The sequence below is a fragment of the Kryptolebias marmoratus genome, linkage group LG18 (genome assembly GCF_001649575.2).
Source record: "Kryptolebias marmoratus isolate JLee-2015 linkage group LG18, ASM164957v2, whole genome shotgun sequence".
NCBI classification, from domain to species: domain Eukaryota; kingdom Metazoa; phylum Chordata; class Actinopteri; order Cyprinodontiformes; family Rivulidae; genus Kryptolebias; species Kryptolebias marmoratus.
In genome coordinates, this window is record NC_051447.1 from 13636237 (window position 1) to 13660635 (window position 24399).

The 24399-nt window shown below is 35.2% G+C and overlaps 1 long non-coding RNA gene across 1 annotated transcript in view; it reads left to right on the top strand.

Moving 5' to 3' along the window:
• Positions 1–24399, top strand: part of LOC112450462 — a 177434-nt gene that overhangs the window by 36199 nt on the left and 116836 nt on the right. The gene's annotated exons all lie outside the window — the stretch shown is intronic.

The window sequence follows — 24399 nt, forward strand, 5'->3', positions numbered from 1 at the left end:
TATTTATTCAACAGTTATTTATTCAGCCTACTGTAGTAAACACTCTCCTCTGGTTTGACCAATGACTTTATGGTAACCCACATGACCACGTTGAAAAATGTGTGGGACAATCATCCATCCTTTTAAATACATTTTTACAAGGTTGAGGGGATTTAGTTGGTTGTTCCAACCCAAAACAACTTAGCAATCTGTCTCATTTGGACGCTGACTTAAGTAAAGGAGACATACAACTGTTGGCCTGAGGAAGACTGAGAATTGTGTGGTGGTGATCTACGAGGGCAATTCTCCATTTGGAGCAGAGCTTTAAACATACTTTTAAAGAGCTGGCAATAAAATGTGAGGCTTGGGGATTGGAAAGATGAATCCATCTCGGACAGACTTTTTCCTCGACCTCTCTTGCTGTAAATTACTGGGTTCGCAGGCTGCCAGAGAAGACCAAAAAGATTCAAAAGCAATATTATTTTCTTGTGATAGAAAGGCTTGAAAAAAAAGAAAGAATGCAGAGGTAGAAATAACAGAAAAAATACAGTGGCATTTATAAATATATAGCAAAATATGTGAAAAAGAAGTCATTTGGATAAATATAAGAACAGTACAGAACCTACTTCTCCACCACACAGTGGTTACTGCAATCTTAGTAAAGTGATTGCAATCAGTTTCCTAAATGCTGCATAAAATAGACTTTAGTAAAATTTAGCTTCAGTTATTGTTTCTCAGTTGTTGGCCACTTGGATTATTATAAGTGGACCTTCTGCAACTCAGTAGAGGAGTATAAATACAAGAATTTTGAGAGATGGCAATCTAATAAAAAATTGGACAAAAAATGGTCAATGTTTTTCCAGAGAGGTGATACTGACATTTTAGAATAAGTTATTTCTGGTTTATAATGCATTTAAGTGGTTTTAAATCTCAATAAGATAGATACCTTTGACTGTATTTATCTAAATTGGCATGCACATTTTTTGCAAATGTGGTTTCTATCTAGTCAATTAACTATATTCAGGTCTTTATTGGCAATCACCGAAAACTAAAAGGCATTTGCCCGTCTATTAGTAAAATATCTTATAAACCAGAGGGCAGATTTTAATAAACTCTCACTTATTAGTCATTAGATATACATCTACAACTACCTCCTTCAGAGTCAACATGATTTCAAGATGGCAGCACGACAAAGGACTACAACTCAACAAATTTACTGATATCAACCCTAAAATTTGGTGCAATTAGCTGAGACTCATCACAAATTTGTACTCTGAGCACTGAATGATGTGATTTTTGTTTAAAACTTTCCCATTCATTTTTAAACTGAATTCTTTTTGTTGCCAAAATATTTAATCAACCACTGGTCATAGATGGTGCTCTGAATAATGAGGAAAAAAGTTTGAAATCATATTTCATAACATGGGACATAGTATAATGAGCTATCATCAAAACTAACAGTGTTGTTGATATAAAACATCAATTCCAACCTCAAGCTTTTGATTTCTGCAGTAAATACAGGCTTCAAACTGAGTGTAATGTCTGTGCTCTAAAAGGTTTCCCATTCTAAACGCTCACATAAATGGACAGCACTGATTAGTCGTCTTTGAACTTGCTCTTTCCCCTCCCTCTGTGCAATCCACTTTTCTTCTGACCACCTATTAGAGAGTTACTCTACTGTAGATAAATTTTCAAAGCCCAAAACCCCCCAAACAAACTAGGTTTATATTGTTTATTTTCTAGGAACTAATGGAACAGCAGGAATATTCCAACATAACCTCAGAACTCAAACAGTTTTAATTTACTCAAAAAAAAAACATGGAGCTCAGGTCTTTTCCAGTAAATGATGAATAGAAGAAAAACATTTTTCAGATGCTTTCATATGTGCACAATTTAACTAAGTTGTAAAGCTATAGAAGATATTAGGATGCAGAAAAATGTATTTAATTGCCTTTCAATATCAGCTTAAGTTATACCCATGATTCATGAAAATCAGTGAACTGAACTATGGTTTGTATGATGATGTCTGTGATTATACTGAACCAACAAGAACTTAAAGGGACAGTTAACATTTTTTGAAGTGGGTTTCTGTGGATTAGTTATTAGTAGTCAGTATCTTACCTGCAATAGACAGCAGTCACTGATCTTAGTTTGGAGAATTGGGGAAAAATTCATATGAAAGGGAATAAACCTAAAAACTATTTGTAAGAGGATCAATTTAAAATCAGATTTCAGCCATTTTAAAGTAGTTAATTCAGACACTATATTGTGGATTTTTGCATTGAAACTGATATGACTTCTATTAAGATACTGACAACTCATTATTCAACATTATCCCTTTAGAGTTCTGAATTCATATGGAGTTATAAGTATTTGGAATATGAAGAGTTTACAAAAGGTCAGAGAGAAAAGTGTGCATCCTATGTAAAATAAAAAAGAAAATAAAGGGAAATTAATGCTATCCCGAAGTGTACTTAAAATACATTTTCAGTTTGACATTTCCACTTCCCTGTGTGATTAAAGCAACATATTTCTAATGCCACTGAAAGATTTAGACCGTCTTGCATTCTTATATAAACTCTCCTGAGACACTTGCAAAAGGCTTTGAGAACAGGAACTCATCTGGAGTTTAAAAACAAACTGACTGCTAACATATACCAACATTTCTCCCTGTGAATACACATAATGACTATGGGGTAAAAGTTGGGTAAAGATTTAAACTTGGCCTCTTGGGGTGTAGTTATTTTCAACATATACCCACTTTCTAGCACACTAAGATATGAACTTAGGAATGTTTTAGTGCTTTTCAGAACAAACCCTATGCAACCATTCCTTACCTTTTAAGCAACTTGTTCTCTTTTGGAATTGACTGAATTTAGCTAGATATTAAAGAGATTGTCTGGTCTTTCTTGAAGTGCTCTGTTATCAACAGTATCTTATCAGCTGTGACATTAATCATAGAGCACAGAGTATGGAGAAAAGGCCAGAAGTCTTTGCCCAAGCTAGGCTAATGGCTAGCCAAACAAGGGCCTGTTATATATAATTTCTTAGGTTTATAAAACAACTTTTTTTTCAGATATGTTATACCAGTATGAAAAAATGCCACATTAGGTAATATTAGACCTCTACACCTTTGCATGTCACCGTTTGTTTAGTTCATCGCGGTTTTTGTGACTAAACAAGAATTACGTTATGTGAATGTCTGTGTGCTGAGCATAGACAGTTATATGTCAATAATCCTGAGACTGTTGAATGCATCAATCCTCCATGAGTTGAGTAAACATTTGGACTGACTGCATGTGCTGATCAAGGCTGATTGATACTCTCACAGCCTCTCAGCATTATCGGAGTATAATGGTCTATGCTCAGCACACATACATTCACATAGCATAATTCTTGTTCAGTACATTGTACATTCCCATAGTAACATGGACATTTTTTATATTTAGTTAATAGCAACAAATTAAACAAGTGTTCTCATTCCAAAGTGTAATAGTTTAATATGAGCTAATGTAGCATTCCTTCACACTATCATTCTGAGAAAGTTATTTTTTAAGCTTTGATGTGTGGCTAGTCATTAGCCTGGCCTAGACAAAAACATCTGTCCTTTTCTTTATATTCTGGTCTATGATAGATGTCACAGCTGATAAGGTACTATTTGAAAGACAACTTTGAAAATGACCTTACTATCCTTTTTAAAAGAAATAATGAAGTAACAAATTGGAAATGGTGGATGGATTTTGGCTTTTTCATTTTAGGTTGTTGCACAAGTCTGTGCTAATGTGAGGAACATCAGTACTAAATGTGGTAGGGAAGGCTAACCAGTTGGTTGCTCTTCTGCTCTAAGCCTAAATGCTACCCACACATGCACATCCATGCACACAGAAAGATAGGCAGACACTTAACCACCCACATACTGCAGCCTCTAACTCCATAAGGACTACAAAAGAAGCTGATTCTCAGGGTCACTGTATTGTCGGCCTCTACAATAGAGTTGATGAGACGGAGATCACCTACACACACAGAGACACATATGCACTTCTGGACAATAGTCCTGATGAGTTGCTAAGTTTTAATTGACCTTAGAGTTGAAGTGGATATGACACAGACAGATAATGGAAAATCCATAAAAGCATTGTGTTGTAGGAAATTAACCAATGACAAATCCACAGATGAGGGGATTTTGGAGGGAAAAAGAGACATAACAGAGAAAGAGTTGCAGAAAGAAAGATATATTTTATGTAAGGAAAAAAAAACCCTGAGAAGGAAAACAAGATGAAAATATGGCAGTGTGACACAGGCTTCATGAGAACATACATAAGCACAACATAGAAAAAAGAAAGTTATAGGGAAAACAGGTACATGGCAGCAAGAGAGAAAAAGCTACATGAGGGAGGAGAAGAGAGTACAAGACAGCTTTTATTGCACATGTGCTGTGGACAGATGGTGCTGAATTATGTATTAAGGGTTTTAACACTGCTCCTGTATTTTTGCACTGGAGTAAGAAATTAGCCCATATGTAGAAGAAAATGTTTGCTAAGTTTTCACATCTTAACCCAGGGGGCTTTTTTAAACATTAATATAACAGGATATAGATCTATATTTACAGTTATACTCTCACAGAAATATTCACTGATTTATTACACCTAAATGTGGCAGTTTGAAGCTTAGATGTACAGTAAACCACATATGCTGCAGAAGATTACTAAATATGTAATTAATATTAGTGTAATAAACCTTTAACATAAGACTGTTTTACCATTTAAAATGTGTGTGATTAAAAGAAAAAGTAATCATGTTGAAAATAACTATTGCATACAGTTGATTTAGTAGGCAAACAAGTCAAATGTCAAGAATGATGTTTGAGGTGTTTGACATGTTGATGGTGGATAGAAAGAAAGCCCTTCTGGATATCTGAAATATTTGCTTTGACTATAAATAATTAAATGTTGAATATCTGCAGTATATACTGAGTCTAGTCTAGTCATCTAGTCATACCAAAACAAAATGTAGTGCAATGTTAAAATGATAACCTAAACTTAAAGATTTTTTAGTCAAAATATAATTTGACTAATGGAAATCTTTAATTTCAATACTGACCAACAAGATGGTCATTTTAATTAGGAAAAAGGCTATTATTGAATTCTTATATTTTCGAAAAAGAAGCAGGGCTTGATTATATGTTGTAATGGCCTGCCATAGTTCCTCCTTTATATAGCCATTAACTTCACACAATTTGGGGAAAGTAATGAAATTCTCAACCTTGCAATATATGGATGCTAATGTCTGAACCAAGGGTGCACGTTGTCACCTAAGCATTCTATGCTCAAAATTCAGATGATGGAATTCACTCTTCAAATGCACATAAGTAGAACAATACAAAAAAGAACTACAAATATCATGTTTGAAGCCATTTGGGAAAATTACGGATGGAAGGAGCAATGAAAAGAGTTAAGGTGACATTTGCTTCACACCCAAGTGAATTTGTTGCCATACCGTTGAATTTGTTCGCCCCCTTGCCTTTCAGTGATGGACTTGGAGCAGCTCATCGTGTCTGCTGCCAGTCGTTCTGGCCTTCTGGCTCAACGGCCCATTGGAGGTCCTGCCAAAGCTGGGAACGCACCAGTCCTCAGGCCAAAAAGACACATGCTAGTAAGGGAATCTGGCCATAATGGAGTGTAAAGAGAGACAGCAAGCTAAGCAGGATGAGTTAAAGTGACAGACAGAGACGGGCAAAGACTGCACAATGCAGAGAGCAACAGAGGGCGACAGGAGGAAGACCAAATGTCAAAAGAGCCAGAGAGATTTTTGTAGGCGCAAGTAACTCAAAAACATGTCAGTATAATTAAAATAGAATAATTGGAAATAATCTTGTTTCTTTCCAACTTGCAATTCTCCCCAGCTCTGGTCTGTAAACAACACTGTTAATGAGACAGTTTCACTCGGTTTTCCTCTCTCTCTCTCTTACACACACATACCCCCCCCTTCCACACACATACACACACACACAGGCCCAACAAACACAAATGAGCTGCCATGCAAACTCATACCTCACAGACACAATCTACACAAATGTAATGAGAACTTGGTGTTTACTCTTTGAAGACTGATGGCTGTTATTAAGTCTGGATGTGTCTCGCTCTGTGAGATAAGTTTATTTGGTAGTGTGCTTACACAAGCAGCATTTGATTGAGATTTCTGCATCTCTCACACATGTTCCCCAAACACACTTTAAGAAAAGCGCAATCGTAAAAACAAATGCTGATACTAATCAAAAGACAAAATTTACAACGGTATTACTCCAGCAATTTAGAGCTCGGGCTGTTTTTTGAAATTTCCATAACTCAAATTTGTGTTATTTCATCAACTACCTCAGTTTCGAATGGACCAAAATATGTGAAATTATTTTAATCATAATCAGCACTGAAACTGTTGTGCTGCCAGATATGCGTTTTCTAAAAAATATGTCTGTGTATGTTTGATGTAAGCTTACAGGCAAACAATATGAATTACTGTCTCTGTCAACACTCGCATCACTATGATTGTTGGCTTTCTAACCATAAAAACTTGTCTGGAAAGTCTTTAGAATAATAAATTTATGATATATTTAGTATTGTTCTGCATTACATAAGATAAAATAGGACAAGTTGCTTTAGCAATGTAAAAAAATAATAAGAATTAAAAGCCTAGCATCCATCCAGGGGGGTTATGAGATGATTTGCAGACAGACAGTCTGCCTGGGCTGAGTCCAACATTTAAAGCTAAATTATTCAGCAAAGATTTTGCACATTGAATAGCACTTTGGTTGCTAAAGCCACACCAAGTTTTACCTCAATATCTGTAAAGCTGACTGAATTATAGACATTTTTGTGTTTTCTAAGATCAGTTTGCTGTGATAGTTATCTGGAACAGGGTTTTCACCAATAGTTAATCAGTTGTAGAGGTATATCCAATGAATATCTCTTGAATGTTTAATTAACAGTTGTCCGTAAGTTCCCAAGGTTTTTCAGAGTTTGCACAGGAAAACATCAGACTGACCTTTGGAGACACAAATATGAAGGTGATTGTGGAGCTCATAGGAGTATAAAAAAAGAGAAATTTGCATGTGCCCACAATGTATGGGCACATAAAATATCTTACACTTTTGTGCATGTTGAAAAGTAAACAAGAACTCCTTGTCATAAATCACTAGCTCCATCAGATGCAGTTCTTTAAATCTGCCATTACTTGCAAGTGTATGCTATAATGGGCATGCATATTTAGTCCTGGTATATTGAAGCAATCTGCCACAAATTTTGATGCATGAGTCATAAAACATCTCACACAGACATTAAACACATCATACAGCATGCAGCCCTTTTAGATTAGAAGCCTATGGGAAAATTTGTAAAAACTGACAATATGTTGGCATATTTCTTATTTTTATTTTACTTGTGTGCAGGTACACTTTACTATAGAAACAAATGAACAAAAATTGTTGGAGGAAGATATGATTTTTGCAGTGCACTGCTTTATTCAGACGTAATTCACAGGTTTACATATGCATAACCTTTGATAGCTGGCAGTTTACATTACAGATGGGTGCAATTTTCTGTTTATCTGTGTTCATTCATCCAAGTCTCTGTGATGAAAGTGGTAGATAAACTGTATGTACTTAATGTTTTAGTGTTTGGCTCAGGCTTCGCCACTATAAATTGTTGAGTACAGTTTAGTGTTTAGAAGATGCTTTTCAGCAGCTGTTTCCAGCACTTAATCTCATTTTTAGCATTTAAATGCTAAAAATGTGAACTATGCTTTCAAATAGTAGTAAATATTTTGTATGAATGTGTTTAAGTGCCATATTTTCAGCAAGTTAAAATAGATTTTGGTCTGTTTAAATTGGTTTTCTACTCTTTTTCTCTCAAATCTTGAAACCTTTTTTGTTAGAACATAACTCCTTATTGTGAGTGTTACAACAAGTGCAGCCATCTCCAGATGTGCTGAGCTTGCTTTCAGTTTAACTGCTGATGACAGTTAAAAGTTCAGTAAACGAGAAAGTAAAAGGGAGTAACCCCAGGAGAGCCTGCCATCATCACTTTCTAACAACAGAGCAGGTCCTAATTAATACTTAATAAGTAAATGATGAACAGTGTAGCACAGGCTGTTAAGGTGTAGTGTTTTGATTATGCAAAGCAGAAAGGTGAGCTGTCTGAGAAATATTAATAGTTAGATTACAATTAGTTGAATGCCCACTTCTGAGTGCATGTGATGCTAAATATTAGGTTAGTTTCTGTTATCTTGTACTTCTGTATGCATGGTTGTCTGTGAGGGTGACTTAATGTTAACAGAATAATAAAGAATTTACATTCTTGTTATAATTTTTGAAACCAGAATCATTGCATTAAAAATGTTAATGCAATGAATTAAAGTGATTAAAATTCACAGAGAGACGTAAAGCACTGTAGTTTAGGCCCTGACCACATGAAAATACAATCAATTTGAATTTTCAAAAAAGTTTCCATGTAAACATGGCACAAATTTTAGAAATGTCCTCATTCAGACGTAACCCCAGAAATGACCCAAAACGCTGCAGTAACTATGCCAGGCCTGTATGTGGCGCTCCAACGCTGCCACAAAAATAGAACAAAAACACAAAACAAGGCATGAAGCAAGTGCACAAAGGTTGCATGAACTGTAAACACAAGAAGTGGCTGCCCTCTGGTCTAGGTTAGATTAAAGGTGGGGCTATGACATTATTATTTTTGAAAGGTTGTGTTTTGGCTGTCTATGTGAAAAGAGTAGAGTTTCAAGATTTTCTTACTCATTCTCACTAAATACTTTTTTTGGGCTCCTAAATTTTGTTTTTGTGCTAAAACAAACTTTTGCATATTCACAAAAAAAATAGATAAATAAAACAAATAACAAAAAACATTCATGTGTGGATAGCCCCTTAAACATTTTAAGGCCATCCACAGTTTGTGGTGTGATTGGACAAGTAGTTAAACTTTTAAAAATGGTAAATTGATATTGAAACTAGTTATATGAAAGCACGATACAGTGTTTTTTTCTGTTTCTGATAAGATAGGAGCACTAATGGAGCTTGGTGTAAGATGTCTGCACAAAGCTCAAAGTGTATGACACAGAAGTCTCAAGAGATAGTAAAACAAGTCCTCGAGAATATGTTGAGAATGACTCTCGGCTACTATTACACCAGTTTTAGTATCTGTGAGATCGGTTGAGTTATAGTCATTTCTGTGTTGCTGTGGCAGTCATCTTGAATGGGGATAACTCCAAAAGTTTATTAGTTGTAGATGTATGTCCAGTGATAACTTTCTGAGATTACTTTCTCATGCTACAGACAAACGAGCACACATACAGGAGCAAAAACATTTTTGTTGCTTCACGTTTGGCAGCAGACAATAACCAGTCAAAAATCTCTCTAAGCAGAAAAAAACAGATCACATTTGATATGGGCAGGTAAATGAGTGGTTTGACTTTTCTTTTTAATTTACTGCCTTTCTATAGATACATAAAATTTAGTATAAAAACAAGTGGTAGGAATTTCTTTGCCAAGTCAGGACAAAGAAAGAAACATAAAGCAAAACAGTTCCCATGGATGCGTAAATGTCTGTCCTCATCCTCCTGCTCCCATCCTGTCTGCCAACGATGGGTAGTAAAGGCCCTTTTATCTCAGTGTAAGTCATTTTTATGTGTCACTCTGTGGCTCCCTGCTTCAGGCACAAAAACAAGCAAAAAGACAAAAAAAAGTAAGGTTGCAGCACTCCAGGATGTGTGCAAGGCGTGAGTATTTCACACCTTGCACATGACTAGACTTGGGTCCATTTAGAGTGGAGAGAGGTCATCAATCTGACTGACAATTCTTTCTACAGAATCAGAAGCAAACAGACCGTAAGGGAAGCGGCAGTTCTAACTCTGAAATTCTGAAGGAGAGTGAAAGAAAGCTCCGAAGGCTGCAATTCATAAACGGATATTTGGTGTCGCACACTTCAACAATAGGCTGGCAGGCAGGCATCAGCCATGAAGCAAGACACACAAACACTGTCTGTCTGTCTGTCCTGCACCCCCACTGATATTAAAGATAAAACAGGTTTTTGCCTTTTCACCCCTGGAGGTTTATTGCCTTCACAGGTAGCGTTTCATTCCAAATCAACTTCAGTCTAAAAGATGTTTCTGCATGAGCACACAATGAGACTTCACATGAGGAAAATAAGGCAGGAACAAGTTAAGTTAAATATAGGATTTCCACATCAGCACACTTCTGTCTAAAACTAATTTCATAAGAGTCAGCTAAGAACGTTGAGATATTCAAGACTGTAAATATATTTTGTTTCCACACTCCTTGCTGCATTGTTTAGTTTACCAGAAACATTTCTTTTTTTTTGGTTGAAAAAAATAAATAATAAAAAAACGAATATATACAGCTCTGTCAAAAGTTTGTATTTATTTTTGGGCTTTTAACTACTTTGGAGGTTTAATTTTATGCGAGTCCCTACAGACTATTTTGACATTTTCTTTGAGGGATTTGGAACACAATTTACAAGAATCAGATCAAAAGTTTCACTGAAAAGTCTGTTCACGTCTCTGCTGAGTAAACATTGAATTTTTACCTGCCCCCCAAAATATTGCATTTGTGGCTTTTGTAAGAAACAATTGTGATTGCAAAATAAGTACTTTTAGATATCCTGAGCCTAAAGGCTAAATAATAGGTGTCAGATGTTCAAACTATGCATTCATGGCCATTTTAATTTGTTACAGTTTACAATGACCACTGCTGGCTGAAATGATTTTCCTTCCTATGTAAAGGAAAGGAGTTTGTGGAAATAAGCCAAAAAAGAAGCCCTGATGGGACAGATCAGTTCTTAAATAGGCACTGATTTATGAGCTGAGAGACAAGCAGATGATTTGAGAAATGATCAACATGAGAGCAAACAAATGAGATTACAAATAAGCCATCCCAGTGATGATGATGTCTTTAATTTATAACACATTTATTATTTTTTACTTGTGATCTTACAGACATGAATTCATCCTCTGCTTTGAGAGCTACCCATTGCAGCATCTTTGTTAAAAACCTTGGCATTACCCTTTTAAAACCAATAATTGGAAATAAAAATAATCCACAATGCTCTCTGAAATAACTTGAAACTGATAAAAGTAATAAAGAAAAAGAGGACTCAAAAACAACAATAGAAAAAAAGCCATTGCTTTTGAATTGTGGTCCAACAGAATTAATTCAGCTATTTCTGTAACTCCAAAGCCTCTGCACCTGTTGACTTATCCACATCTGTATATCTCTATAACTCAGTTTCATTTACAGATATGGAGCTAAAATTTGATATGGTAGTTGCTGAGAGTCATTAACAACACATATCCTGAATCTTAACATTGTATATTATTGTATGTTATTGTGCTAAACTATTTTTAAGACTAGATCAAAGTGATTACAACTTCCATATATCTGTATTTTTTTTTAAACAGGATGAATTTATTCTCACACTCTGGCATGAAAAGCGGCGGGTGATAGGCATTCCTTCAAATAATGCTAGGCCTTCAATTGTTGTCTGTTAAAGGCTGTTTTCTTTAGAGTACAAAAGCTCCAGGAGCCTCATGATTTTTAGCTCCAGTTTGACATTTCAGAAACTGATATACAACTCTGCTCACATTTGTGGCTTCAGGACAAAACAGATGGGAGCACAAAGATTGAAATTACAGCTACAGATGTCAAGCTACAAAATCCACATTTTGTTAAAAATAAAAACTAGAAAAATTACAAGTTGTATGACAGTATAAACGACTTTTTTTTTTTTTTTTGCTTTTCTTTTGTTTTTACATAATTCTTCACATGGTTTTCCATTTTTGGCACTGTTACATTACAAGGAAATACTAAACAAAGTAATCATGTCTTTTAATATCTGTCCAGACTGTTGCAAGAACAGAATTGTTATTAGGAGATAAAGGGAATACTGGGTGGAAAAAGCCATCAAGTGCTCCATGAAGAGTGAAAATGTTATGGGCTCTAAAAATGTTTTGTGTGCTCAATTAAATTATTTTTAGAGGTTTTTAAGCTTCCAAAAACAACTCTTCTACTCATAGCAAAGACCATTGGTTACTCAAAAGGGAGGAAAACAATGTTGTAAAACCAAATGAAATGAGAAGGAAAGAAAAAATAATCAGGCGACTAAACCATATTTAGTGCAATCTCCATATGCAGTTTTTTTTTCTTAACAGCAGTATTACAAATCAAATTAGTTCACAAATCTGATTGCATTATATTATTTTTGATCCCTTTATTCTTATCAAAAAGTATTAAAAAGTCAATAGAAACCACTGCAGTCCAAAGGACTGTAAATCTAAATGTACACAGTGGATCAAAAATATAAGCAGGAAGACCGAAACATGTTAGCATAACTTACATTCTGTAAACAAGGGTTATTCAGTGAATATGTGGGGGTAGCGGGTTGTAAGTTGGAGAAGCTGTCATCCCGGAAGTTTTTTTTCCCGTTGTCTTTTAATGGCCCTTCACGTATAGAAGTGACCACAGCACAAACAAATTGTTTTATCCCTCAAACGATAATGGCATGTTGAAGGTTCTAAAGTGCTTTAAAATAAATATGAGGCTGACGGTTGTAACAGCAGTTAGTAACAAATCTCCAGAAAATGGAACAAACTGTGTCAATGAAACACCATTAGTTTAAAACCAGTGGAAAGTGTGTTTCTCTGGGTCTTATATAGTAACACATTATGTCAGATTGTGAGAAGCAGAAAGCCGTATAGGCATATCCATTAAAAGTAATTTATAAACAAGCTAACAAGTTCTGGAGAATGCTTGTATCCCTCTGTCAAATGCAAGGGAAAAACAATTTTGTTCTGCAGTCATTTTTTTTCTTCTTTCCATATCTATATTTTCCTTTAGTTGTCTCGACTGAGTCACATTCAATCTCCTAATTGAGCAAAAAAGTTTTGAGACTCCTTCACTTTCTTCAGCAAAACCTTACTCTACCAATTATCATTGTTTGCTCAAAGCCCAGGAGTACTGAACAATAATTCTCTAATGGCAAATTAAATCTCAAATTTGCAAAAAGGACATTTGCTTAAAGGGATAAAATTTGCCAAAGTAACAGTTACTACAGTTTAATTAATTTTCTCAATAAGGGCAGACGCTAAAGGGACATAATGTGTGTTAGCATATTTATTAGAAAAAGAAATTAATGTATTTAAAAAAAACGAATTTAATTTATTACTTTGGGGCTTAAACATCAAAACTTAACACATGCCATTCATTCTTGTTTGATAAGCCTTTGCTTGTTCCCAAAAATACGAGACCAGGTTCAATCGCATCAGTGTGTTTTCAGATTTTTCCAAAAGTGCTCAGGTCCAAGGACAACCACCTTTGTTTTATCAGCATTTAAAAGCAGATAATTTTGCCATTAAGACTTTTAGGTCTTTAAAACATGCTTGTCTGACTTCATGTTTGATCTCATCTGGCTTTTCAGATCATAAAGTATTGTCTGCACAAATGATTGTATTTTTTAAAAATAATTTTACCTAATAGATGCATACAGTATAGGTCCAAGCACACGACCCTGTGCAACTTATGTTTAACTTTGTGTGAGAAGGATTTGCATAAACAAACTGGCATCTGTCAGATAAATATAACCATCCTATTGCATTTTCTTTAATACAGATCATATCTGAATTCTCAAATCAAATGCAGTGTACAAACAGAATGATCATGGAAAGACTTACTTTTACCGATGCAAAGTCTGTCCTATGATATGCTCTTAATCCTGACTGAATCTCCATCTATTTCTATATAAATGCTCATACAGTTCAACAAATTTTTTTAAGGAGTTTAGAAAAAGAGGGGATAAAAATGGTTCCATATCTTGTTTAGGGTATATTTGGATCAAAGGTAAAAGAAAGAAGTACAAAAAAAAGTTTTGTTGAAACGATTCTGTTAGTAGCTACCGTATTTAAATGGGTTGAGACCACTTGTCAGTTAAACGTACATTTTTTTTCCCTTTGACTCAGAAACTCACCAGAAAATGTTTTTTCTAGGACTTGAATGGAAAAAATAAATGTAATGGATAATTTTAGGTTATGTTGTCTTAGAAAGAAAAACAACCCGTTCTTTAAAACCTATGGCACGGCTTCTTTTTCCATACCTCCACTTTTTCCACTCAATTCTTTTCAACTTCATGTTGGGTTTTTGCTTTGTAAGTACATAACACAATGTTTCTGTCACCGGGGATTGTCAGCATGTCTCTTTACTTGATATGCATTAGATTTTCCACAGTTTCTGGTACTTATCTGATTCCAACTCAATTTGCCACCAAGGGAAATTGAGTCCTAAGGTCAGGAGATGGAGAAAAGTTGTTGGCAGGTTTTTAAATTCGTTAATAAATTCTACTTTGGTCCCAGTGGAGCTCACCTGGCAGAACAAGGCCACATTTTGTGTGTGTGTTACAGTAATATACAGAAGGTAAAGCTTAGCAAACAATAATGCCACTGCAGCACCTGTACAACCCTTTTGTTTCAGCATTCAAAGAAATAGTAATGCAATGAAATCTTTCATGACGCTGCCTTATGCTTTTAGACATTTATGATGCTGAATGATTTAAAAGCTTGACTTGATGTATTTGAACTTGACTGTAATGTCTGCAATTCTGTGAAGTTAGTGTGCAGTATTTTAGTGTCAGTATGGATCTGGATTCGGTCAGTGTGTCTAACACTGGCTCAAGGAAAATTAATCTACCTCACAAGAAACTACAAATGCAGCACTGATAGTATATCAGTGACCATTATTGGAATTATTATCGTCATGTTAAGATGTATTTTTTTTATGTAATTTAAATTCTTGTTGGACAAACATCTCTTTTGGTATACACTATTATTAGCAAGATGGGAACCTTTATTGTTTAAACTAAATGATGTCAAAGCAGACTCACTATCTCATGACTGCACAATCTCATTAAAGTATCATGTACACATATATAAAACTTGCAACAATCTCGGTTTTGTGTCTTAAATATAGTTTAACAAATATGTGCTTCACAGGATAAGAGAACCTTTTCTAACCCAGCACTGCTTAATCAACACACTAATCAAAGACTTGTTATAGAAGTAAGCTGCGCCTTGAAGGTCACCTCACATCTTTCTGAGCTTTGTTTCTTTGCACTGAGCTGACAATTTGGCCACATTGTTCTTTGTTCATCGGTTTGCTTCAATAATAATCTGAAAGGTTTTTGATCAAACTCAAATTTTCTTATGTTTTGTGCTAAACTAAGTTACATAATCCTGAAACTTCTCTTTCAGGTATTTTTTTCTGTTATCAGAGATCCTCTTTCTCATCTATTTTTTCACCTGCGTGGTTCCATTATCATCTTGTCGTTCGTCTCCCTTCATTCCCTCTTTTTTTTCATTTTAATATTCTTTCTGTCTTTTTCACTTAATTCTTTTTCTGTTTTTATCTTCTTATTTTGTCTTTGTGCCTTCGAAGGCTGGTTTGCTGACAAATGTGTGCAGAGAACAGCTTCTGACATATTTAGGCATTCTTTTCGTGTGTCATCCCAGCCTCCTGAGTATCTGGTTTCAGAGGAATTCACAAAGAGCCAGAAATGTCAATACCGGTGAAACCATTTCTTAAGAAAATCCTTTTGTGTATGACTGCCATGCAGTTAACTATTGATTAGAAGTAACCCAATTATTGAGCTCTTTTGTTTTGATCTATTCTGTTAAACAACAGAGGTTTTATTTTGTGGTAACTATGGAGTTTGAGGCACTGAACTATAAGCAGGGCTGCTTCCAGAAATGTTTCAAAAGGGTTACAAGATGTGGGTCACTGTTAAATTCAGAGTGTGACACCAAAGCTAAAATGTTTAACCAAATTTCAGGAGTTTTATACTGTTGTCACACATTGGCTATTATTAAAAAAGTAATATGCACTCTGGGAGATAAGAAAGTCCTTCTGATATTGGCCTACATTTTTTTTGTTTGTTTGTTTAGGAGAACAGAAAAGTCACTCCTTTTCTATCAAGTTCATATTCATAACTGAAACTCGCATTACTTCAAATAATGTGCGTCACCTGCTGCCAGAAGTGCCAAAGTTTTAAACAAAATTCTTCCACAGTTTGTTAGTGCTTGGAGAGTGTGTGCTGAGAGTGACTCTAAGCAGATCAAAATATTGAGCTAAGAGAGGCCATTACCCCACTTGGTCCCCCATTACTGACCCCCCTGGCCAGAATTATTGAATTTTCATCATTCTGAAATTTTGAGTACTTCAGGAAAAAGTACAAACATACTGAAAAACAAAATAAATCTGTCTAGACCCACAACTCACATTTGGTGGTAGAACCTTTTGCAACAATGATAGTGTTTTATAAGATTCTTGTGGCTTTGTGCTTGTTATTTTTCTCTACTTGTTCATTGTTCTGTATTCAAGCTTTTTAAATTTAGCAGTAGTTCTTTATTTTATTGGCTGATTTCAAACTTTTTAAATATTTGCTGTAGGAATAAGAAATTTGAGTTCATTTTAGACCCAATTTGTCTTTTCATTTTTCCTCTTTTTATGCTGTTGATGAACACCATGAGCTGTTGTCCTGCTGAAAAACCCTGTATTTTCATCTCAAATTTAGGTTTCTGGCATGGAATAGCACATTCATTGTAAAATGTCTGGGCAATCATTTGATTTACTTCCTTTCTTAGATTCCGTGCCTCCAGCAGCAGAGGTAGTAAAACAGCATCACAGCATGGTGGAACCTCCACCATTTTCACAGCAGGCATGATGTTCCTTTCTTTACAGGCTTCATTCTGTCACCCATAAACAAACACACATATTTTCTAACTGCTCTGCTCTGGTTTTCTTTGTCCATAGAACACAATCCCAGAAAGCTTGTGGCTTATCCAGCAACAATTATGTAAGCAGCACTCTTACCTTTTTGTGGTGTTCTGTCGTGCAGTCCTCCTCCACCAATGGAACCCAGCTGTGTTCAGTGTGCACCATATGGTATATGCTGATGCAACCACTTCAGTTTTTTATCACAACAGCCTGAAGCTTTTTACAGTAGATGTCTTGATCTCCACAATAACTGAGCTCCTTCCTGATACCACATCCTGAAAGGGGTTTTACAGTTTTATGAAAAAATAAAATAAAATAAAAATTCTACTTGGAGCTATTAAAATAGGGATTTTATGATTGTTGGTGATTGCCTTTTAGCCTTTGCATTTATTTAGTTTTGTTTGATAATTGCATTTATAAACCCTTTTGATGTAAAAATACACAAAGTAAAACGATCAGCATTAAAATCATCCACTTTAATTCAGGCCATGTAAACACTAACATATAAATATAAGGGAAGCTTTTATTTTCTGCCATCAAGTGTGACTATAATTCTGACCAGAGCTGTTTAAAAAAAAAAAAAAAGGTCAAGAAGAGTGATGACTCAAATCAGCTGTTCCATTCTGTTTGTTTTTTTTGGAGGGGTTACAACTATTCAATTTGGTTTTAAAGCCTAGATCTGAATTATTTTAAGTGTTATTGTTGACAAGATGGTCCCAAAGATCCAGTGCAGTCAATATTTTTAACAACATATTGTGTGACTTACCCTGCACTAAACAGCACTTGGACAAAACTAGAAATCCAATGATGGTCTTCATATTTAACCAACAAAAATACTCTAAGAGGCATCCTTTGGGTATTATGCTGGTTCTGAGGTAAAGTATAAGACATTACTTGTTGGAGATTTGAGCATTGGCTGTTTCTTATATCAAAGTACTGATTGTAGTGGAATGTGATGGCTTGCGAGTTACTGTTTTGGAAGTTAATATTTGATTGTTACTTTACTGGAAAAACAGTTCAGTGTTTGTTTTCTTCACCAAACCAGAAGAGCTTTTATTTGTCAGTCTTGTATGTATTCCATGTTTATTACTGTTGTCTTCAGTTAAATGTATTGGAGACTGTAGTCATCTCACAAAACAACCTTATGGGTCATGTAGTCATTCAGGGAATTTTAATTAGAACTAAAATTGTGTTTCAGTTGTACACATTCTTGTATTCACCTGTTCTGTCAAAATGGCATTCATTATTATGATGATTGTATGGTTCAAAGAATGTATTTTCCATTCATTCACAATGCTACCATGACTACCTGTTGATTGTTGAAATAAGATTGCCATTCATCATTAACATTGCTCGTGTTAGTTCATTAAGATAGCATAAATGTACTATCAGTAATTAGGCTTAAAAGAGACACTTATTTGTGGTTAAAATTTTAACGTCTGATGTGATTTACAGAATAACTGCACTGCTATCTGTTTGGCATGACGTGACCCATGTCCATACTAATCAGTTCTTTCTCTGTTGTAATGAGCAAAATAACATTCAAGTGTTAATTACTCCTCTGCCAGCTGGCAGAGTCCTGGAATGACTTACAGGGCCTTTGGGACCTTTGGATCTCATTTTGAAACCTTTGTGCTAGCTGTGCTTCAAGCTGTGAGAGGTTAACAGCTCCGGGACCGAGGTCCACTGGTTCAGTCAGGCTCTCATTACTCTGCACAGGGCCAGAGGAACTGAGTGGATGAACTACATATTCTCTGTGCTTGAAAAGGGGGTCAGCTATTCTTCTGCAGGCTTGTAATCAAAACCCATTTTGTACTCCCACTAAATTACACTGTGCTCTGACAACTACTTTGATGTTATTTTGTATTCACGGATGAGTAACAGGGTGTGTACATGTGTTCGAAAACATGCATATGCTTCATTTAGGAAACCACAAGAACTCACACCCACTCAGTCAACAGGTTTGTTTCCCTGATTTCCAAGGCTCAGCTACTGCTGTGCTTTCTGCGCTTTGAATCCTAGCATGATTATAGCTATAATCTATATTAACACCACAGAGCTTATCAGCCTCTGCTTCTACAAAACACATTTTTAAAGATCGTATAGTATGTGCACACTTGCAAAATAATCAGAGCACACAATCAGATCTTCATTTTTAAGTCATCATTTTTTGGTGTCAGAAGTTCAGAATTTATTCAACCTTCTTTCAGACATTGCAAAACTGTTCTTACCTGCATTTTGAAATTATTAACATCATTATTAACTAAAGGACCCCCATCACCACCCACCCCTGGGACACTAGCTTCAAATTACAGCAACTAAGTATTATTACCATAAATGGACTGTTTAATGATACCAGGTGAACTGATAGCATTCTATTCTGGAAACTGATTTGTAGAGGTGATTCGATTGATGAAGTTTATCAGCTTTTGTTGCAACTTTTTTTTCTACCCCTCTAAGCTGTTTTTTTCTAACACAATTATAGAATAAGGTCAACATGAACAAATAAACACCTGTCTGCTATAAGCAGCTACGTCTGAAGTAGAAAAAATAAATAAATACAAGATGTTAGCAGGTTCACTGAATTATTTTAAAATTATTTGAGTTGAAATAGACCTAATACACTGTAGCAGATTAGATTACATCTTACTTAAAAAAAAAAAAAGCCAATTGTATATTTCTTAAAAAAAGTTTAATGGATTTTTCAATCAAAAATATGAAGCAAACATCTACTAAAGTTGATCACAACTTTATTTTATCACTGATACTAAACAGCAAAAGTTTGTGTAGTCTTTTATGTACCATTTTTCAAAGGACAAAACCAAGACAATAGTTTGAAAACCAAACATTTTTGATGAAAGACTGAAATCATTAAAGCAGAAAAGTACAATCAGAAATTGTATACATAATGTTAAATTTGTTAACATTGGTGTTTAGATATAGACATTTAAATGACATTTTTTGATTGTGTATATAACTACTTTGATTTACAGGCTTCTACTAATGAGTTGCACCCAGGAAAAATGTAGTCTTTTTGGATTTACCATGTCCTGGATGACAGAGAATCTACACCATCATATTCTTTAATAATCTAACAAAACAAAGTTTAGTTAGATCATATTCTCTTATCTAACAAAACAAAAAGTTTAGTTAAAAACTAAGGTACAGCAGCTTTAAACCATTTATATTAAGCTAATTTTCATTCAGTGAACAATGTAATCTTAAGGTTATTTGTCCCTAAATGTGCAATGTTATTCTGGTCTCACGGTAGGAAGTCAAAATTATTTGTCTGTTTTTCATTAACAGGTGGTCTTGACATTATGTTTATCAGCTCACACTAATGAGACCGCCATGCTGTGTGTGTCCAGGCTGCCTTTGTTGGGTTGTGTTTTCATCTTTGTGTTTTAGGCGCCCAGTCCAATTTGCAATATGTCAATTTTATATATATATATATATATATATATATATATATATATATAAACAAATAGAAACTACATGTTGGCTTCTGGAAATGAATTGGAGGCATTTTTTGGTATTTTATTGAACAAACAATGCAGTTGGTTATTATTCAGACTTGTAGCATATTTAATCTTTTGTATATATTTTTTTCAGTTATTCTATATTTGATGAGATGTAAATACTCTCAGTGGAATAAAGAGTCTATCTGGTCGTGCTCCTGTACCTTGCAGATATAAATCTGTGATTGATTGGATGTGCTCGACAATTTTCATACAAAAGCACTGACAAATAAACTGAACAACACTGTAGATTTCAAAGGGCAAATGGAGTGAGGCGTGCTTACTGGGAAGTCGATACCTGGGACTGCTGACAAGTCAGCTGACATCTACATAAATCGAACTGCCCTCTTCAATTATGGGGTGAATTGCTCTCATCTCAAGAATACGTTTCTTTTCAGTGCTGTTTATTACTTAAAAGCAATTTTTAATGTGTGTGGCTAATTTTAATTGTCAAGCCTTTGCTAGCATAAGTAACTTTGATTTTGATGGTTGTTTATGTGGCCTAAAAAGACCAGGAAGGTAAATTTATTTATTTTTCTTACAGTCCTGTTTGCCATTGCTTTTGCTTTCTTAGAACTGTGGTACAACAACAAGAAGATCCAACTTTTAAGCAGTATCTTTTTACAATTACTTTAGCTAGTTCCACTTATTCTTCCTTCCCTTGCTGACTCAGGAGTTTTTGTATTGGCTCCATATGGATAAAGTGATGGCAACAGACTTCTGTTTTTTAAGAATGGACTATCTGTCAGCCAAATTGTAGAGCTGATTGTTTTAAGGAGCATATTTCACCCATTAACCCATTCTCCTTCTGTCATTAATTATCACTGAAAAGATGGGGTTTTAGCCAAAAACTGCTAATGTTTTTGTTGCTTTGCACCATTTCAAATACCAGCTGCTAAACAGGTTTTAAGTTTGTTCAAATTATTGAGGATTTATACCATTACTGATGGTGTTCAACACGTTTTAGGTTTGACCAGCAATCATTATGGTTAAAGAAGAAATGGCAACAAAACAGTTTCATGAAAGTGTTTTCCTTTGCAGCTTTGGTCCCTTTGGACATTGCTTATTTTGCTGTAAAGATGTTTGAAACGTTTGAGGCCAAAAAACAAACAAACAAACAAACAAAAAGAAACCCCATAAAGATTATTCTTTGTTATCAACTAAATCCTTCTTAAGAAAATTTTGTACAGGAATGTTTTACTTTACAGCAAGCATAAAGGACCTTTAGTGAATTTTATGTCATGTGTAAATTTTGAGATTATATGTTGGTAAAGACTGCTGGACTGATAAATGTTACTTTATCCTAATTTTTTAGTGGAAGTCAAGTCTTAAATACTGTAGAATACGACTTTGGGGTGACTCTGGTAATTAACTTTTTCTCTGGCTTTACTAGTGGTTTGTTGTTATAAATTTAAATATTCTAGTATTCATCAAATCCTAAAAAATGGTTCTTGCTCTCCTCAGGTGAATCTTTTTTAAAGCCTCCCGCAATTATAAGTTTTCACACTTGTCTGTTTTTGTGCTAGAGATTTTAAATATGTGCAAACTAAAGATTCAGTGCCGCATAAGCAGCATTTGGTGCCACTTGGCACAACATTTCCATATTGTAACAACAGCAAACTAAGCAGTCTCAGACATCAGCTAGACTGACAGAGCTTTGTTCACAACCAATCTGCAGAACATGCTGAAACTGCTGGATGATATCTGAAGTATTATTAGCTGTTTGCTAATGAAGAAAAAGACTGCAGCGTGTTTGAGCAGAATCGATGCTGAGCGCAGTACAGATGGAGAAAGAGGTTTGCACGTTGAATTAAAGTCTAATATCCAAGGTATTAGTTGGAAAGGATGGATTATTTGCAAGTTAGCAGAAAACCTAAACACATTATATTGATGAAGGAAAAAGAGTGTCGGCCTCTATAAATGCCCAGAAGAAAAGTTGGCTTAGTGTATCTATGTGCCATTAATTATAAGCTTATCTGATTTTTTTTTTAAATTTACACATTGCAGAATTAGACATATGTTCTATTAAATCAAAGGTATTTTATATTTCTGAAGGGCACGGACAAAGTGTATGTTTTCTTGTTGGCAAGGCTAATATTTTATTTTCAAGGCAAGCATTTATACTGACCGTTATACAAGTGTTTCAAATTCGCACTTATACCAGAAGTTTCCAATGGAAATTTCCAGCAGTGTTCTCAGTTTATTGATTCCCATGGGAGATTGTAGTAATTTGTAGTAAAGAGAAGCTGTTAAACTGCAAGAGTTACAGAAGCTGGAACAGAGGAAGATACAATAAAGAAAAATAACAAGAGAAAATCCATTACTTTAAGAAAGTAAATTGTTGAATGAAGTGGAACATATGAGAGTGTATGACAGGAAGTCATACAAAATGACACATTTTGGGTTTACTTTGACTTGAGATGCCATGCTATTTTGAACTCACCATCTGCTATGGATAATGACTAAATTCCTAATTATCTTGTTACTAGAAACATTTTGTAGCATTTGAATAAGACATTGTTTTAGCCACAGACATCCTGCCCATCCCTCTCCCCCCCCACCACCACCACACACACACACTCGTAGACACACAGCGGCGCCTCCTGTCCATGTCCCATTTTACCTCGCAGCTGTTTCAGAACTGAATGGATGTTTTTTTTTATGTGTGTAACAAAATCAACTGTCTGTAAGTGCTTTGCCATCAGCAGTACAGCTGTGATGTAAAGACCACAGCTTTGATCAGTCAGATGTGACCTGGTACAGTCATTTAATAATAGTTTTCACTGACAAAAAACCTTCAATTAAATGAGAAATTGGCTGGCATCTGAACTTGTTTGCTTGTAATCCAAAGGCATTATTTGTGTGACCTATCATAGTGCAGTGGAGACATAAAATATTAATGTATTTGTCTGGATTTATTAATAATTTGGTCATTTATAAGAAGCTGTATTGGTACTGGGAAGATTGCTGCTGGTGTGGTCAGATCACAGAGGCAACAAATTCAGGGCGGAAACCCAGACATCCCTTCCCCCATCGATACTTTCCTGCTCTTCCTGGGGTATCCCAAGGTGTTTCCAAGTTGGAGAAAAAAAAAATCGATCCAGCAAGTTCAGGGACGTGCCCAGAAACCTTTTAGAAAGAGGTGCTTAGGAGGCATCCTGATCAGATATCCAAACCACCTTAGGTGACTCTTTTTGATACAGACAAGCATCATCTCCCCTTATTTCTAAAGCTTAGCCTGGCCACTCTAAGAAGGAAGCCCATTTCTGCCGCTTGTTTCTGGAATCACGTTCTTTGTCATGATCCATACCTCAGACAGACCAGTAAATTGGGAGCTTTGCCTTTACAAGTCGAGAACAACTTTCATATTTCATCCTAATACAAGACCCTGGCATATGCATCAAGTGTCAAATGAATTTTAATGACTGGTAGAAACAATGCCTGAAAAAGTATTCTCTACAGAGCTGAGATTTCACATTTTTCCTTTGATAGTTGTTAAATGCTTCTACCATTATGGAACAAAAAATAAAATCAGCTCAAAATGAGACTGTCTTGTATATACAGATGGCAGTTTTCAGCATTGGAACAAAAGAATGACAAATATGTCAAGTTATTACACCTGTAGGTGGTTTCACAGACAATTGGATGAGATATAATCAGTTTTTCTAATCACCACTTCTTCATTATGGCTTACTATTGTTAAATATTGACAATCTAAGCCAATTTACCTGATTTACAAATTTAGAAAATATCTTTTGTATTTTTAGGTTCTGATACATCAACATTGAATACAATCGTATTTTCACAATGACTACAGGAAGCATTTGTATTCTGCCAGTAGTAATGTAGGATTGTGTCATTCTTTGGCATAAAAAGAATCACGTCTTTGCTTGGGTTAGAGGGAAAATGTCTTGATGACTAAATTATCATTTATATAAAACATTTACTTGGTTATTTATTCATTGAAGCCAATGAAAGCTTTTTCTGCACAGACAGCAGATGCATGTTGTACTGACATCTCCGACTTAGAGCTCTGCCACTTTTGCATTCCATTTCAAACTGGTC